Consider the following 19,762-nt stretch of genomic DNA (forward strand, 5'->3'; position numbering starts at 1 on the left):
TACAAGATTGTAGAACACCAAGCAGATTGAGCCCAAACAAGACTATCTCAAGACATTGGGTAATCAAACTCCCAAAGGTTAAAGATAAAGAAAGGATCCTAAAAGCAGTGAGAGAAAAGAAATAAATTACGTACAAAGGAACTCAAATGCATGTGGCAGCAGACTTCTCAGTGGAAACCTAACAGGTCGAGAGAGAGGCATTACATGTTTAAAGTGCTAAAGAACTAAAACCTTTTTTTTTTTGATTTAATAAAGTTTTATTTTTCCAAATGTACAGTTGGTTGGACCTATTCATGCATCTTCACCAGCAGCTGGAGCATCTCCGCCCTTGGTATTTCTGGTGTAAATTACTTGAGCTCTGTGCTTTGAAACCAGTTTGATAAGTCCTTTACTAAGGAGCTCCTGAAGGGCTGCCCTGGCCAGGGAGCCTCAAATCTTCAGTCTCTCAGAGACCACAGCTGGGGTTATAAGTTTATAGTCGGGAACTTCCTTACAGAGTTTGTCATAGGTAGCTTTGTCAAACAAGACTAAGTTATTGAGCTTGTCCCGAACTTTGCCTTTGGACCACTTCTTCTTTTTGGCCTTGCCCCCGGATTTGTTCACTGGGTCTTTGTCTTTCTTGGCCGACTTTCCGGCGTCCTTCTTCTTCTTGTCGTCCTTGGGAGTCTTTGCGAAGCTCAGAGAGCAGCAGCGGACACCACAGGCTTGCTAAGATGTCGGACAAAAAGGAAATAAAACTTTCTATACTAGAATAGTACATCCAATAAAATTATCCTTCAAACATGAAGGAGAAATAAAGACTTTCCTAGAAAAAAATATGCTGAAGGATTTTGTTAACACCAGACCTGTGTTACAGAAAATGCTAAAACAAGTTCTTCAATCTGAACGGATATTAATGAGCAACGAGAAATCACTTGACGGTATAAAATTCACCAGTAATAGTAAGTATAGTAAACACAGACAAACACAGAATATTATAACATTGCAATTGTAGTATATAAATTACTTATTTCTTAAGCAGAAAGACTAAACTATAAGCCTACCAAAAACAACAACAACAACTTCAAGGCATAGTATAAGAAGATATAAACAGAAGCAACAAAAAGTTGAAAAGTGGGAGCATGAACTTAAAAGGTGGATTTTTTATTAGTTTTCACTTTCCCTGTTGTTAGTTTGTTTGTGCAATGTGGTAAGTGGACAAGAATTTAAAACAACAGGTTTTAAGATGTTATTTGCAAGCCTTGTGGTTACCTTAAGTCATAAAACCTACAACATACACATAAAAAAATAAAAAGCCAGAAATTAAAACATACCACCAGAGAAAATCACCTTCCCTAAAAGGAAGACAAGAAGAAAGAATAGAAGGAAGAGAAAAACACAAACAATCAGAAAACAAATAACAAATGGAAAGAGTAAGTCCTTACTTATCAAAAATAACATTGAATGTAAATGCGCTAAACTCTCCAACCAAAAGACATAGAGTGGCTGAATGGATTAAAAATGTAATAGCCAATGATCTATTTCATATAAGATTAGTAACCAGAATATATATGCAGCTCAAACAACTCAATAGGAAAAAAATCTAATAATCCTATCAAAAATAGGCAAAAGATCAGAATAGATATTTCTCAAAAGAAGACATACAAATGGCAAACATGTATATGAAAAGGTGCTCAACATCATTGATCATCAGAAAAATATAAATAAGAACAACAATGAGATACTGTCTCACCCTAGTTAAAATGACTTTTATCCAAAAGAAAGGCAATAACAAATTCTGGGGAGGATGTGGATAAAAGGGAAACCTCTAACACTGTTGGTGAGAATGTAAATTAGTACAACCACAGTGGACAACGGTATAGAGGAGCCTCAAAAATTAAAAATAAAACTACCATATGCTCAAGTAATCCATTGATAAGTATATACCTAAATGAAAGGAGATCAGTATATTGAAGAGATTTCTGCATTTTCATATTTATTGCAGCACTGTTCACCAATACTTCAGGAAAGCAAGATTTGGAAGCAACCTAAGTGTCCATCAACAGACAAATGGATAAAGAAAATGTGGTATATGTACACAATGAAGTACTATTCAACCATAAAAAAGATCCTGTCATTTGCACCATTATAGATGGAACTGTAAATCAACTATGTTAAGTGAAATAAACCAGGCACAGAAAGACAAACTTCACACACTCTCACACATTTGTGAAATCTAAAAATTAAGTCACTTGAACTGATGGAGATAGAGAGCAGAATGATGGTTACCAGAGGCTGACAAGAGTAGCAGGAGGCAGAGAAGAAAAGGGGATGATTAATGATGACAAAATATAGTTAGATAGAAAATAACATCTAGTATTTGATAGTATAACAGGGTGATCACAGTCACGAATAATTTATTGTACTTTTACAAATAACTAAAAAAGGCCGAGAGCAGTGGCTCACGCCTGTAATTCCAACACTTTGGGAGACCTCAGGTGGGTGAATCACCTGAGGTTAGGAGTTTGAGACCAGCCTGACCAACATGGTGAAACCCCGTCTCTACTAAAAATACAACAATTAGCTGGGCGAGGTGGCAGGTGTCTGTAATCCCAGCTACTTGGGAAGCTAAGGCAGGAAAATTGCTTGAACTTGGGAGGTGGAGGTTGCAGTGAGATGAGATCAAGCCATTGGACTCCAGCCTGGGCGACAGAGTGAGACTCTGTCTCAAAACAAATAAATAAATAAATAATGAAAAGAGTACAATTTGAATGTTTGTAACACAAGGAAATGATAAATGTTTGAGGTGATATATATCCCACTTACCCTGATGTAACTGTTACACATCGCATGCCTTTATCAAAATGTTTTACTTACCCCATAAATTATACACCTACTATTTACCCATAAATATTAAAAATAAAAGTAAAAGAAAACAAGAAAAATTTAATAAAGGGCCTGAGCAGCATATTTGATCAGGCAAAAAACTCAGCAAATTTAAATATAGGTCAATTAAGATTAGCATAAGAGACAATGACAACAAGAAAAAGAATTGAAGGAAAAAAGGAAGAACAAAAGGGAGGGAGCAATAAAGAAAGAGCATACCTTCAGAGAACTATGGGACATTATAAAAAGTATGTAAATATACATAATATGTATCCCAGAAGAACAGAAAGAGAAAAATGTTTGAGGTAGTAGAGGTCAGGCAGTAGAGACTCCATAGAATTAGTCTATAGTTTGAGGAAATAAAGGCTAAAAATTTCCCAGCTTTGACAGAAATAAACAAACATTGGTCTACACATCCAAAAAACTCAACAAACTCTATGTAAGACAAACTAAAGCAAATCCACACCTGGATAAATCACAATCAAACTGTGGAAAGTGAAAAAAAACAAAGATAAAAATCTTTTTTTTTTTTTTTTGAGACACAGTTTCACTTTATTGTCCAGGCTGGAGTCCAGTGGTATGATCTCAGCTTACTGCCACCTCTGCCTCCCAGGTTAAAGCGATTCTTCTGCCTCAGCCTCACAAGTAGCTGAGACTACAGGCACGTGTTACCATGCCTGGCTAAATTTTTGTATTTTTAGTAGAGATGGGGTTTCACCAGGTTGGCCAGGGTGGTCTCGAACTCCTGACCACAAGTAATCTGCCCGCTTCGGCCTCCCCAGATGCTTGAATGACAGGCATAAGCCACTGCACCCAGCCAAAGATAAAATCTTGAAGGTCACAAATGATTTATTATGGACAGGGATCTTTCATAAGATTGACCAGTTTTTTTCTATTCTGGAACCATGGAGATCAGAAAGCAGAGAGATGATGTATTCTAAGTGATGAAAGAGAAAGCTGACAATCATGAATTCTGTATCTAGCAAAACTATCCTTCCAAAATGAAGAAGAAATGAATACATTCCCAGATAAATATAAACTGATATATGTCCCTAGCAGTCCTGTCTTATAAAAAGTACTAAAGAGTGTCTTTCAGACTGAAATGACACAGCACATTGTATTAGTCAGCATTCTGCACAGAAACAGAACCAGTAGAAGACCTGAGTGTGTGTGTGTGTGTGTGTGTTTAATTTAATATAGAATATGACGTTTGTAATTAGGAGGCTGAGAAGTCGCACCATCTGCTCTCTATAAGCTGAAAGCCAGTGGTGTGATTCAGTCTGTTTGAAGCCCTGAGAATGGGGGCAGCCAATGGTGCAATTCCCAGTCCAAATCCAAAGGCCTGAGAATCAAGGGGCAGAGTGGTGCACTCATGTAAATCCTGGAGCTTAAAGTCCTAAGAATGAGGAGGTCTGACGTCTGAGGGCAGGAGAAAGATGGATGTCCCAGCTCTAGAAGACAGAAAATTTGCTCTTTCTCCACTTTTTTGTTCTGTTAGGGCCCTCAATATACATTAGATGATGACCACTCACTTTCGGTGAGGGCAGAACATTGGTACTCAGTTTACTGATCCAAATGCTAATGTCTGGTAGAAGCACCCTCACAGACACACACAGAACTAATGTTTTACAGTTTTTCTGGTCATTGTTTAGCTTGGTCAAGTTGACACAAAATTAATCATCACACATATTAAATGGTAACTCAAAACCACCCAAAAAACTAAAAAGCACAGTAAATGTAAAGACATAAATATCAGAGAATATAGAAATATATCTTCTGTTTGCAGAATGTATAAATATATCCTTTGTAACTTTTGCTTCCTATCTTAATAATACACGTTAAGTTGATGGACATACAATGTATATAGATGTAATTTGAGACAATAAAGCATTAAGGGGGGGGTAAAACATAGAAGCAAAATATTTGTATGCCATATTAGTTTGCTAAGGCTACCATAATAAAGCATCACAGACTGGGTGGTTTAAACAAATAACATTTATTTTCTTACAGGTCTAGAAGCTAGAAGTCCAAGATCAAGGTGTCAGCAGGGCTGGTATCTTCTAAGGCCTCTCTCTTTGGCTTGTGAATTGCCATCTTCTCCCTGTGTGTTCACAAGTTCCTTCCTCTATATGTATCTGTGTCTACATTTATTCTTCTAATAGTAAAATGTGACATATTAGAGTCCATCCTAATGACTCCATTTTAACCTACTAACCCCTTTAAAGACCCTATCTCCAAATATAGTCATATTCTAAAAGACTGCGTGTTAGAACTTCAACATATTAATTTTGGGGAACATAAGCCCATAATATGTACTATTGAACTTAAATTGGTATTAATGCAAACTAGATTATAGTTAAGATCCTTAATGAAATTCCAAGGACAACCGCTAAGAAAACAACTGAGAAATATTTAGTAAAAGATAATAAGAGAATTAAATGTCAAAAAAATTAATTTAACAAAAAAATGGCAGTAATGAAGAAATTAAGGAACAAAAAAGACATGGCAGGTTGAAAACATATAGCAAAATGGCAGATATAAATTCTACCATGTCAGTTATTACATTAAACGTTAATTGATCAAATACTACAATTAAAGTTAGAGATTGACGGTGGCTCAAGCCTGTAATCCTAGCACTTTGGGAGGCCGAGACGGGCGGATCACGAGGTCAGGAGATCGAGACCATCCTGACTAACACGGTGAAACCCCGTCTCTACTAAAAACTACAAAAAACTAGCCGGGCGAGGTGGCGGTGCCTGTAGTCCCAGCTACTCGGGAGGCTGAGGCAGGAGAATGGCGTGAACCCGGGAGGCGGAGCTTGCAGTGAGCTGAGATCCGGCCACAGCACTCCAGCCTGGGTGACAGCGCGAGACTCCGTCTCAAAAAAAAAAAAAAAGTTAGAGATTGAAAGAATGGCTAAAACAATGATCCATCTATGTGCTGTTGATACTTTAGATTTAAAGATATAAACAGATTGAAAATAAAAGGCCAGAAAAAATACATACCAAGTAAACAGTAACAGCAAGAGAGTTTGGAGTGGTTATACTAATATCAAAAATAAAAAATAGATTTGAAGACAAAAAACATCGTTACCAGAGAAAACAAAGGATATTTTATAATGATAAAAAGTCAGTCCATCAAGAGGATATACCAATTATAAACAGAACAATGGAGCCCCAAAAATCTATGAAGTAAATAATGATAGAATTGAACAGAGACATCTCAATGATCAGTATTGCTGACTTCAATACCCCACTTTCAATGCTAGATAAACAACTAGACAGGAGGTCCCAGGATGTAGAAAACTTGAATAACACTGTAAATGAACTAGACCTGAAAGACATCTGTAGAACACTCCATCAACAACAGCACGATACACATTCTTCTCAAGTGCACATGGAACATTCTCCAAGACAGGCCATATGTTTGGCCACAAAACCCATCCTAACAAATTCAAAAGAATTGAAAACATACAAATTATGTTCTCTGACTCCAAAGAAAGGAAACTTAAAGTAAATAACAAGAAACTGAGAAATTCACAAATGCAGGGAAATTAAATAACATTTCTAAGCAACCAATGGGTCAAAGAAGAAATCATAAAGTAAATTAGAAAATGCTCTGTGATGAATAAAACAGAAACACCACATACCAAAACTTAGGGAATGAAGTGAAAGTAGGACACAGAAGGAAATTTCTCACTGTCTTAACACCTATATTAAAAAGAAGTTCGCAAATCAGTCACTTACACTTCTACTTTATGAAACAAGAAAAAAACAAAAAGAAAGAAAGAAAAGTCAAAACCCAATTAAAGCAGACGGAAGAAAACATCAAAGATTAGATTCTGAATACACAAAATTGACAATAAGAAAACTAGACAAATAATCAATGAAACCAAATGCTGATTATTTTGAAAAGATCAACAAACTGACAAAATGTTAGCTACAGATACCAAGAAGAAAAGAGAGAAGGGAAATTACTACCACCAGGAATGAAAGAAAAGACATCACTAAAAACATCACAGAAATAAGGAAATATTATGAACAATTATATGCCAACAAATTAGATAATCAAGATTAAACAAATGAATTCATCAGCACATATAAAGAATTATATACCATGAGTGAGATTTATCTCAGAATATATGCATAGTTCAATATATGAATATTGATCAATATAATGTAACATAATAATATAATAAAGGGGAAAAACACATGATCATTTCAACAGACAGAAAAACTTTTGACAAAATTCAACAGTCCTCATGATGAAACACTTAAAAAAATAGAAAAAGAGGGAAAGTATTGTAACATAATAAATGGCGTCTATGAAAAACCCACAGTTAACTTCATCCTTAACCATGAAAAAACTGAACATTTGTCACTTAAGATCATGAGAAAAGGGAAAGATATTAACTCTTGCCGCTTTCATTCAGTATTGTGCTGGAGGTTAGACAAAAAAAAAAAAAAGAACTGAAAAACATCCAGATTGGAGAGAAAAAACAAAATTATCTCTATTTGCTAGAGACATGTTATATAAAAATTTTAAATAATGCACATGCATACACTCACACATAAAACAGTTAGAGTAATAAATATTTACAGCAAGGTTGTAATATACAAGTTCAACATACAAAGTCAATTGTATATACACTAGCAATGAATGATATGAAAATAAAATTTAGAAAACAATTCTGTATATAAATATCATTAAAACAAGTAAAATGCTTATGAATAATTAAAAAGAGAATTACAAAACTAATACTTTGAAAACCCCAATTCATTGTTGAAATTCATGTTGAAAAAAATGAAAAGTATCTAATAAACAGAAGGACATCACATGTTCATGGATTTGAAGACAAAATGTTGTTAAGATGGTGATACTTCTCAAATTAATCTACAGATTCAATGCAGTCCCTATCAAAATTCCATCTGTATTATTCACTGAAATGGAAAAGTTGATCCTAATCCATATGGAACTGCAAGAGTCCCAAAATAGCCAAAACATCTTGGGGAAAGATAGACATATCCTATCTTTATGACAGTATCACACTATCAACCAAAGCTATAGTAATTAAGACAGTGTGATACTGACATAAAGATAGATATATCACTTCATGGAATGGAACTCAAAGTCTGTAAATAAACCTGTACAATTTAGTTTTGACAAGGGCACTAAGGTCATTTAATCAGAAGACAATAATTTTTTCAACAAATTGTTTGGGGACAACAGAATATCCAGATGAAAAGAAATGAATTTGGGCACATAGCTCACAACGTATACAAAAATTAACTTCATATAAATCAGAGTCGTAAGACTATTAATTAAAACTGTGCAACTCTTAGGAGAAAACAATGAGGAAAATATTCATGTCATTGGATTTGGCAATGATTTCATAGGCATAACACCAACAGCACAGCCAACAAAATAAAATATAGATAAATTGGACTTCAAATCCAAAACTTTGTTCTTCAAATGACGCTATTAAGAAAGTACAAAAACCCACAAAGTAGGATAACATATTTGTAAATCATATGTCTGATAAGGGATTAATATCCAGAATATATAAAGAACTCTATATAACTCAACAATTTTAAAAAAACAAATAATCCAGTTTAAAATGGGCAAAGGATCTGAATAAACACTTCTCTAAACATGTAAAAATGATAAATAACCATATAAAAAGATAACATCATTATTCATTAGGAAAATGCAAATCAAAGCCATAATGAAATACTACTTTACACACAGTAAAATGTCTATAACAATTTTTTTAAATGGTGAAATGGTGATTAAATTAGAATCCTCATGCATTGTGAGTAGGAATGAAAAATGGTGCAACCTTTGGAGAACAGTTTGGCAGTTCCGCAAAACGTTAAATGTAGAGTTACCATATAAACCAGCAAGTTCACTTCTTAGGTATATATTCAAGAAAACTCAAAAACATATATAATATACAAACTTGTACATGAATGTTTATAGCAGCAGTATTTGTAACAGACAAAAAGTAGAATTAATTCCATTGTCTATCAATTGATGAATAGATAAATAAAAGTGACACAGTCATGAAACATCTAATGCTCCTGTCAATGACAGACCACATATATGAGAGTAGTCGCATAAGATTACAATGGAGCTGAAAAATTCCCATTGCCTAGTGATATTGTAGCTGTTGTAATATCATAGTACAATGCATTACTCATGCATTTCTGGTGATACTGGTGTAAACAAACCTATTGTGCTGCCAGTCATATAAAAGTCTAGCATATATAATTATGTACTTTATATATAACATTTAATAATGATAACAAACAACTGTGTTACTGGTTTATGTATTTACTATCTTATACTTTTATCATTATTTTAAAGTGTACTCCTTCTCCTTATTAAAAAAAACAGTCTAATATAAAATAGGCTCAGGTAGGTCCTTCAGGAGGTATCCAAAGGATAGGTATCTCCCTTGGATACCTCTCCATTGTTATCATAGGAGATGACAGCTCCATATGTGTTACTGCCCCTGAAGACCTTCCAGTGGGACAAGATGTAGAGGTGGAAGACAGTAATATTGATGATCCTGACCCTGTGTAGGCCTAGGCAAATGTGTGTGCTTGTGTCTTCATTTTCAACAAGTTTGAAAGTAAAACATAATAATAATAATTTAAAAATAGAAAAAGCTTACAGAATAAAATATAAATATTTTGTATAGATATACAATGTTTTCAAGCTAACTGTTATTACAAAGGAGTCAAAAAGTTTTAAGAAATTAGCTTATAAAGTTAAAAAGTTATAATAAGCTAAGGTTAATTCACTACTGAGGAAAGAAAAAAATTTAAATAAATTTAGTGGAGCCTAAGTGTACAGTGTTTCTAAAGTCTACAGTGATGTTTAGTAATGTCATAGACCTTCACACTCACCACTCGCTCACTCACTCACCTAGAGCAACTTCCAGTCCTGCAAGCTCCATTTATGGTAAGTGCCTTATACAGATATCATTTTTTATCTTTTATACTGTAGTTTCACTATACCTTTTTTATGTTTAGATACACAAATACTTAGCAATGTGTTACATTTGCCTACAGTATTAACTTCAGTAACATGCTGTATGAATTTGTAGCTTAGAAGCAATGGGCTATACCACATAACCTAGGTATATAGTAAGCTATACCATCTAGGTTTGTATAACTACACTCTACAATGTTGCAGGACAACAAAATCACATAATGATGCATTTTCAATGCATCCCATTAGTAAATGATGCTTGACTGTTTATCCATCCAATGGGACACTACTTGATCACAAAAAAGAAATACAGTCCTAATATATGCCACAACTTGGATGAACCTCAAAAATATTAGTTTAGGTGAAAAAATGGCCATATTTTGTATGATTCTGTTGATAAAAAATCTATAGAATAGAAAAACTATACAGACAGGAGATTATTTGCCAGCAACTCAGGAAGTAGTCACCATTCGGGTGTGACTGATAACACAAGGTTTCTTTTTGGGTTCATGAAAAATCTTCTGTAGTTAGTAATGTTTGCACAATCTTGTGACTATACTAGAAACCATTGAATTGTACAATTTTAAATGGTGAATTTCATGGTATGTGAATTATTAATACATATTAATTTTTAAAATAGAGGCTCTGAAGCATAAATAAATTCTCAGGGAGATAAGGGAAATACATAGTATTCAGAGAAATCATAAAAAATAAGTGAATATAAAAAGGAACTGTCAAAGAACAAAATATTGAAAACTTTTAGAAAATAAAATTTGATAGTAAATTAGGAAAAATGTCTCAAAACAGAGGACAGATATAAGTGAAGATATTCACAAAAAGTAGAGCAAAAGGACACAAATGGAAAATAAGAGAAAATTTAAAGACCAGATAAGAGTACACCAGCCAGAGACAATGAATAGAGAAAACTGCTTGGTAACCTCATTATCAATGAAATAATTCTAGAAATTTTTCCAAAGTCAATGAGTAAAATTTCAAATCGAAAGGCCTATGCTCACGCACATTATAATTTTTCAGGACATTGGGAGCAAAGAGAAGATTCTCTGAGATTATGTATTAAAAATGTATAATATAGTTCTCAAAATACTAGGAATCTAATTTTTTAAAAATTTTCATCAACATTACTAAAACTAGAGATGACTGAGTGAGATTTTCAAAACTCTGAAGGAAAATCATTTCTAATCTAGAAATCTAGACTCAGTTTAGCTAAAAATTACATGTGATGTTAAAATAAAGTTTTTTAAATTGTTTTTATTATACTTTAAGTTTTGGGATACATGTGCAGAACATACAGGTTTGTTAAATAAGTATACAGGTGCCATGGTGGTTTACTGCACCCATCAACCTGTCATCCACATTAGGTATTTCTCCTAATGCTCTCCCTCCCCTAGCCACCCATCCCCTGACAGGCCCCGGTGTGTGATGTTCCCCTCCCTGTGTCCATGTGTTCTCATTATTCAGCTCCCACTTATGAGTGAGAACATATGGTGTTTTCTTTTCTGTTCTTGTGTTTGTTTGCTGAGAATGATGATTTCTAGCTTTGAGTCCCTGCAAAGAACATGAATTCATCCTTTATCCTTTTTTATGGCTGCATAGTATTCCATTGTGTATATTTGCCACATTTTCTTTCCAAATTCCTGATAAAAGGTGCAGTGGAGATGCACTTTTGAGACCCAACTTGTTTAAAAAGATCTTTATCTTCTTTTTCTTTTCTTTATTTTCTTTTTCTATATAAAGATATTTTTAAACAAGTTGAGTCTCAAAAGTGCATCTCTATTGCATCTTTTCTCAGGAATTTACCAGAGAATGTTATCTACTAAAATGATAGTGTAAACCAAGAAGGAGGAATGCATGGATACAAGAAATGGAAGATCCACTTCAGAAGAAAGAGTCAAAGAAAATCCTAGGGGAGTGTTGAAGATCGTAGGTGACAGCTGGTGTACCAGAACAGATTGAGGACAACTGCAGATCAGAAAACTCTAAGATTACATTGGTAGAATAACTGATTTATCTGAATGTACTGCAAAAAGATATGGATAATTTGTGGGGTGTATGAGAATGATTTAGCAATGTAACAATACACGAAAAGTAAGTAAATTAAAAATATGGTAATTAATTACAAAAGAAAACAATCTGTACACAAAAGAGAGTACACAAAGTATACTAAGTGGTATAGCTATGAAACATTCACCACATTTACATAGTCACAAAAATATAAGTAACACTGGTCTCACTAAAATTATTTTAGCATAATGATAACAAGAGGATAGGAAATTGAGAGTGTTTGGTGAGGCCAGTGTGTATGTATTCTGGCAGGGAGGGTCTTCTGCAGTAGATTATTTACTTACTTTCCTTGTTGCCTGGCCCCTTTGATGAAGACTTGACCATATCATGTGCTTTGGCCAATGCAACATGTATAGAAGCAATGTGAGCAGTGGCTTTCTAGGTGCCTATGTGGTTTGACTTGACTGTCACATGTTTTTCCTCATAAGCAGAGCATGACCTGGGTAGTTTACTAGCTCCAGAATGACACATGCAGCAGATTTGAAAATAACTACACATCTTGAAGCAGACATTTGTTTATATAACCAGTGATATATAGGGGGTCCTTTGTCATGCAGTATTATTTCAGCAATCTGAAAAAATAGTCATCCATACTCAGCTCCTTGATTTTTAATTTTTTAAAATAATGGGAATACAATCGGTGATAAAATAATTTAAAAATCAAGAGTGTGTATATTCATTAAAGATATAGTGCCAGCCGGGAGTAGTGGCTCACACCTGTAATTTCAGCACTTTGGGAGGCTGAGGCAGGAGAATCACTTGAGCCACGAGTTCAAGACAAGCCTGGGCAACAAAACAAGACTCCATCTCCTCAAAGAGTTTAAAATTAGCTGGGCACAGTGGCATGCACCTATAGTCCCAGCTACAAAAAAGGATATAGGCTAAATGACAAAATAATTATCTAAAAAAATGAAGGTATTTATTTTTGGAAAGGGAAAAAGACAGCAAGGAGAGTGAGTTTGGCTAGCTGCTGCTTTTTTCTTAACAAAGCTAGTAAAATTATTTGATCCTTCATATTACATGAATGTATAACTGACAAATTAATGACTTAAAACAATAAAATATGTACATATAATAGTAGTAATTGCTACAGCTAAAAGATAAAGCAAGATATTGTATCAGAATTTTGCAAAATTGAGTTGAAAATTGACCTTAGTGCTCCTTTTGGAAATTTGAATGTCAAGCAGGTAGTTTTCTGGGGGTTTGTTTAGAGTTATTTCAACTAGTTTTTAAATTATTATCTCTCCTTCAAATGATCCCTATTTGTCTTCTTAAATTTTGTAGACCACCTAATTTTCTATCACTTTTCATCCTGTAAGCATATTTTAGCTGTATATAACTGCATTACATAAATAATAACTAAATAGATTACTTATTTAAAGGAAGAATTGGGAGGGTATAGTTTATATTAAAATATTTCTCATAAGTATTATCAATAACAACTATGCTTCACTGCTGATTATGACAGTGCTATCTAATTGGGAAGACTTATCAGAGTATTTGTAGTAATTTAGAAGAAATATGAAGCTGAGACTTTTGGCTAAGCATTATATTTTATTCTCCATTTATATTCGTAATCTTCTCCTACTCTTTAATCCTCAGAGATGTATGCTCAGGAAAATCAAAGAACAAGGTCGTGATTTAATACAGCTGTATAACTACTCAAAGTGCAGGTTTAACAGCAAGCTTCTTGTCATTGCTCAAAGATATTTTAAAGCCTCAACACAAATGCTCACAAATTAATTATTTGTAATGTTCTCAATCCCCTTCTTGAATCTCTAGAGCTCTCACACTTTTTTAACCTTCACTTCCTAATAAGTGCTTAAAAAAAGAATCATAGAAAAATGTCGTTAATTAGATGAATTCACAGCCTTATTTTCTTTGTATAGTTGATTTCCACAGCTTCCTGTTTGCAGCCTTTTCTTTTCCACATTTTCTCTTAACATTTCCTATTAAATTCTCTTTCCCTAAGATCTTTTAAGATGAAAAGTTCACTAGAACGGTGAGGAAGTGGAGCATTAGCCATTCCCTGACGTCTCATGGACAAACCAAAATGTACTAAAGGCTCTTCCGTTAGAACAGAATCATGCCATTGTCTGTAATCCTAATTGCTTAATTTGTCTGTGACAAAATTATTTGAAATGAGCTTTTTCGGAACCAAGATAAAAAGCTTCCTAAAGGCCAGGTGCAGTAGCTCATGCCTGTAATCCCAGCACTTTGGGAGGCCGAGGCGGGAGGATCACCTGAGGTTGGGAGTTTGAGACCACCCTCGCCAACATGGCGAAACACCATCTCTACTAAAAACACAAAAACATTTAGCTTGGCATGTTGGCAGGCACCTGTAATCCCAGATATTTGGGAGGCTGAGGCAAGAGAATTGCTTGAACCCTGGAGCTGGAGGTTGCAGTGAGCTGAGATTGCACCACTGCACTCCAGCCTGGGCAACAGAGTGGGGCTCCATCATAAAAAAAAAAAAAGCTGCCTAGAGACTAGAGAAAAAAATAGTGTAGCACTGTTTTGAAAGATATCTTTTTTAGGTTTGTGTTTCTGCCAGAGGTCCCTTCTATAGGTAATATATTTCAATTCAAGATAGAAGAGTGTTACTTAGAGCATAACGCCCTAGTCATCAATTTAGGTTTGAACATTTCATACATTTAGAGTTTAAGGTTTCAGTTTGGAGTATTCCTTATGAGAGTCACTTTTTAAGAAAGTTTGGATCTGTTGGCTTTCTGAAGATTGAATAGATTTCATGAAGCATGATGATGAGTTAGCTATAAAAGCATAAGGATTTATGGATTATATGTCCTATTAAATACACATAAGTTTAAAAGAAAGGAGAGAATTGGGCTGTATAATATGCATTTCAGATTTTGCTGAATATAGAAATTTGGAAATGGCTTAAAGTGTTAGCCAAACCAAAATTCAGTTAAATGTATGCAGTTCTGGTTTATACCATGGATTTAAGTCCTCTTCGCATTGGGTTGCTTCCCAGAGTATGCATTATTTGTTGATTGCTTTGAAATATAGATCAATTTTAGCAAAAAATGATATAAACAGAAAGGAATATTTTGTTCTCCTGCATCAAAACTGAAATGCAATCTAACATATAATTTATACTCTATATCATTGGGCTTGTTTTTGTGTAGGAAAAAAAAAAAAAAAAAAAAAGTTTTTTTTAAGTACCTAAAAAGCTATTACAAGCTATTGTTTTGTATTATAATAAAAACCCTATTGATGTGCACCTGAAAGGGTTTTAAAGTTATTCTCAGTGTCATTTGTCCTAATGCCTTTGATCTTACTTTCAAATTTCACTTATATTACAGCTAATGAAATGTTACTTTAAAACTAAAAACTATACAAACATGTTGGCTTGTTAAATATCAGGCACACAGATTAATGTGATTTATTTAATTTCACCTCTAATAACTATAACAACAGTAAAAACCCTATGTATTTTCTCCATTTCAACTATAGTATGTAGAGCATATATGAAAAGTTCATAACTACACTTTTGATGTGACTACCATTATGGTCAGTGCTCTCAAATAAATTTTTATCTTTAGGAGATAAACTGTAGTATATTGTATTCCGTTTGGTTTTAATAACTCCCATCAAAATTCAGATAAGTATCTGAACTTTGTTAACTGAACTTTACTCGAACTATCCAAACTTCCTTTAATTTGTGATTCAAGTCTGAAAATCTCATGAGAACAGATGCTCTTGTAACTTTTCTTTACTTCCTGCTTCCATTGTGGGAAACAGGTTTCCACAGAAATTCTTACACGCATTAAGTCTGAATGCATGATGCCTAAGGACTTTTATCCATTCAAATTCAAATTTGATATTGTTTTTACCCAGTTGAAATTTCAGTTCTTATCTGAACTTATCTTCTCATCTGAAGAAAGCTTAGTATCTCTATTATGTTCTAGTAGTTTTGGTTGCTGTTTTCCCCTTGAAACTCTTTCTTTGTTAATCCTCTGTGGCATTGGTTTTTCTCAACACTCCATCCAGAAGTATTTCATCTCTTAGTGCTCCAGTTGCAGTTACATCTTCTCAATTTTTGCTTTGACCTTTGCTTACTCTGAATGATCCTGCATTACTTGGTATTTTCCAGACTTTTCATCCACATAGTACATGTACATTGAGCACATTTTGTGTGCCTGGCACTGTTACATGCACCGAGTTTAAAGCAATAAACAAAGGAAAAAAAACCCAAATCCTGCTCTCATGGAACACAACTCATATTGGGAGTAAGCAGATAAGCAATACAAATAATTATAAGATTCAACATATTAGATAGCTGTAAGTGCTATGGGGAGAACTAATGCAGGGTGATGAAAGAAAGTCCTGGGAAGGGGCATGATATTAGTAAGATTGGCAGGTAATTAAGACTTAAGGAAGCGAGGGTACCAAAAAGAGTGATCTGGAGGAAGGCCACTGAGGCAAAGGGAAAGGATCTGAAAATACTTGGAGACTGGTGTATGCCTTGTATATCATTTGGCTTACTTTTCTTCTCTCTCTACATCTTGTCTGTTGCTCTGAACTAAGTTGTCAACAAATATGCTCATAATTCTTGTTAAATAAAATGCATAGGAAGCCATTGGTTTGGACTGAGTTCCTGCACTTAGTCCCAACAGACCAAACCAAAATGGAAGCACTCATGATAAAGTTCCACACCCCAAGCCAAAACTGAGTTCATATCTGATGTTCTGAGAAACCAGAAGCATGAGAGATAATAGTCAAAACCCCAAACCAGCCAGTTTTAACTGGCATGATGAGAAAGCCCTCCCTGCTTTTAAACTCTACAAGCAAAGTAACTTTGAAACAACCAATCTACTTTTTGTTTCTGATGAAAGCAGAAGCATTTACATTACCTTACGTTTCTCTCACAAAACCAATCTCCTCTACTAAACCCATTGTAACACTCATTCTATTTTATAGAATAAGGTGTTTTTATTTTTATTTTTTATTTATTTTTATTTTTATTTATTTTTTTATTTTTTTTGAGACGGAGTCTGGCTCTGTCGCCCAGGCTGGAGTGCAGTGGCCGGATCTCAGCTCACTGCAAGCTCCGCCTCCCGGGTTTACACCATTCTCCTGCCTCAGCCTCCCGAGTAGCTGGGACTACAGGCGCCCGCCACCTCGCCCGGCTAGATTTTTGTATTTTTAGTAGAGACGGGGTTTCACCGTGTTAGCCAGGATGGTCTCCATCTCCTGACCTCGTGATCCACCCGTCTCGGCCTCCCAAAGTGCTGGGATTACAGGCTTGAGCCACCGCGCCCGGCCAGAATAAGGTGTTTTTAACTCTAGAATCACAAAAGCCAATTAAGATCTTGAAACTAAATTTATTGTCATTTTATCTATTATAGTTCTGGCAACCATGAGGGTACCCCAATGACATGTCCCTTGAGGAACACAAGAGAGGCACTGCTGACCCCTTTTGAGGTTCTCTGTCTTTACAGAGTCTGGAGATTGCAAGTTTCTCTCAGGTCAAACTCCGCTCTTTTTTCATTGAGCCATTTGATCTTATGGCTTTCAAATCCAGGGTTAGCTTGTGTTGTGAGAGGGTACTTGACCTTTGAGTTTGCAGGAGCTGATGAGTTACTGGCAAGAACTGCAGTTTTAAAGGTAAGTGACGGCAACTGCAGTAAGTGGTTTTTACTTCAGGAGGCACAAGTTCCAGCTCTTGGAATTTGCAGGCTTTTGCAGGCTGATACGGTTTGGCTCTGTGTCCCCAGTCAAATCTTATCCCAAATTGTAATCTCTGTGTGTTAAGGGAGGAACCTGGTGGGAGGTGATTGGGTCATGGGGATGGTTTCCCCCATGCTGTTCTTATGATAGTGAGGGAATTCTCATTAGATAAGACGGTTTTAAAAGTGGGACTCCTCACCCCCACTGCAGCATATGCTGTCTCCTGCTGCCATGTAAGAAGGTGATTGCCTCTCCTTCACCTTATGCTATGATTGTAAGTTTCCTGAGGCTTCCCTGGCCACGTGGAACTATGAGTCAGTTAAACCTCTTTTGTAATTAAATTAGCCAGTCTCAGGTAGTATCTTTATAGCACTGCAGAAACGGACTAACACAGGTTTATCCTGTTTGCTTCTTTTTATTGCACACTTAGGTAAGGGAGTCTTCAGGTGTCTGACTGGGTCAGATGGAAACTGAAAAATTACTGGCTAAGTGGATTAAGGGAGTCTCAGAGCCAAAACCACAACTTAACTGGTAGGCATGAGTTGGGCGCTTAATAGCTATAGAGTGCTTACCAGCAAAAAATAAATCTCCCGTTTTAGGATAAACTGGACACAGAATGGGGTACTGCCTGTGAGGCTCAAGAAAATGCCCTTGAAACAAATTACATTGTGAAAGCGTTACATAACCCAACCCAGTGGGGTTTTCCTCTCAGATTTTTATCTTGGCTTTGACAGATCCAAGATTCAATGAAAAAATAGGATCATTAATTTCTAAAGAACTGAGTACTACACTTTCCAGCTATTCCTGCCTTTACATATATAAGTATTAGGCATCAGAAGGTGCAAATACTTACAAAAATGATGAAATTTTACTAAAGATAATTTAAAATTTCAATGGACATTAGGTAGAATGTTCCAGATGAAGAACACTGAACTTAAAGAAGTGCCTCTAAAAATTAGGGTTCCCAAATTAGGTCCATCTGGGGTCATGCCTATTGATGAGCAGAAGCTTCTGAAAAGATTTCCAAATATTTTATTGCCTCTTTTAAAGGATGCTTTTCAAAAGCAAATGAAAAGCTTAAGTGACTGATTGATAACAAAAATGGAATTGGCTAATCTTTTGCTTAGTTACCATCCTATCGAAGAAGAAGGCCAAAAGAATGCTAAAGTGTTTATAAAGGTTAGGCTGTCAGGTCAAGTGGGTTTGCTTCTTTATCAGAGCTATCCATGCTGAGTCTAGGAATAAAGAATGCTTTCTTTGTCCTGTTTGTTAATGGGCTCCTCCCTGGAGTCATTAATCTAGTTAAGAAATAGACTAAATTGAAAAGACCACTCATGAAACTAAGTCAGTCTCCAAAATACACCTTTTTGGCATTTGGCTGGCTGTTTTGAAGGTTTTTGTAAAAATCTGCATCTATAAAGGAAAATTCCTGGAAATTTTTATATTAAAGAGAGAGCCTGGATCTAAACAAGCCTCAATTTTGACCATTTTGCCTTAACCAGGCTTTCTACCTACACCTTCCTTCGCTTAGGATAAATGGGCTCTTCAAAGAATAGATGATAATTTTTAACAAGTCTTGTGTGAGTATGATTAAGTCTCCTGTCCCATGATAAAAGTTACTCTTCTCTGGTTCCTGTTACTCTCTGGGGAAGGGGTTGATGACAATGGAGGCCCTTTGGGAAAATCTGTCTTTAGGCAGATAAGGGAAATTCAGAAAGACCCATCTTGCATTGTACTATTTTCAAGCATGTTTAGCTCAAAATAATATATCAAAGAAATATATTTTGGGATGGCATGTCCTGTGCCCTGAGTTCCTTCAATGGCTAGTTTTGTTTAAGAAGCAATTCAAGTATAATTGTTAAGAATGAGGAAATTAGGCAGACATTACGGGATACATTAGTCCTCCTTTAGCCAAGGTTTTGCTTTCTGTGGTTTTAGTTACCCAAGGTCAACTGCAATCTGAAAATATTAAATAAAAGATTCCAAAAATAAACAAATTATACATTTTAAACAGCCTGCCATTTTGAGTAGCATGATGAAACCTCATGCTGTTCTGTTCCAGCCTACCCAGGATGTAAATCACCCCTTTGTTCAGCATAAACAGGTTGTATGCATTACCTACTGGTGA

The 19,762-nt window shown here is 35.2% G+C and overlaps 1 pseudogene across 1 annotated transcript; it reads right to left on the bottom strand.

Moving 5' to 3' along the window:
• Nucleotides 1-232: 232 nt before the first annotated feature.
• LOC117074091 lies at nt 233-15,746 on the bottom strand (annotated as a pseudogene). The gene is made up of 2 exons (XR_004433512.1): nt 15,681-15,746; nt 233-708 (listed from the first exon to the last, which is right to left on the bottom strand). The product of XR_004433512.1 is annotated as a 40S ribosomal protein S25-like (transcript).
• Nucleotides 15,747-19,762: the final 4,016 nt, after the last annotated feature.

The sequence above is a fragment of the Trachypithecus francoisi genome, unplaced genomic scaffold (genome assembly GCF_009764315.1).
Source record: "Trachypithecus francoisi isolate TF-2019V2 unplaced genomic scaffold, Tfra_2.0 Lachesis_group5, whole genome shotgun sequence".
Lineage (NCBI taxonomy): Eukaryota > Metazoa > Chordata > Mammalia > Primates > Cercopithecidae > Trachypithecus > Trachypithecus francoisi.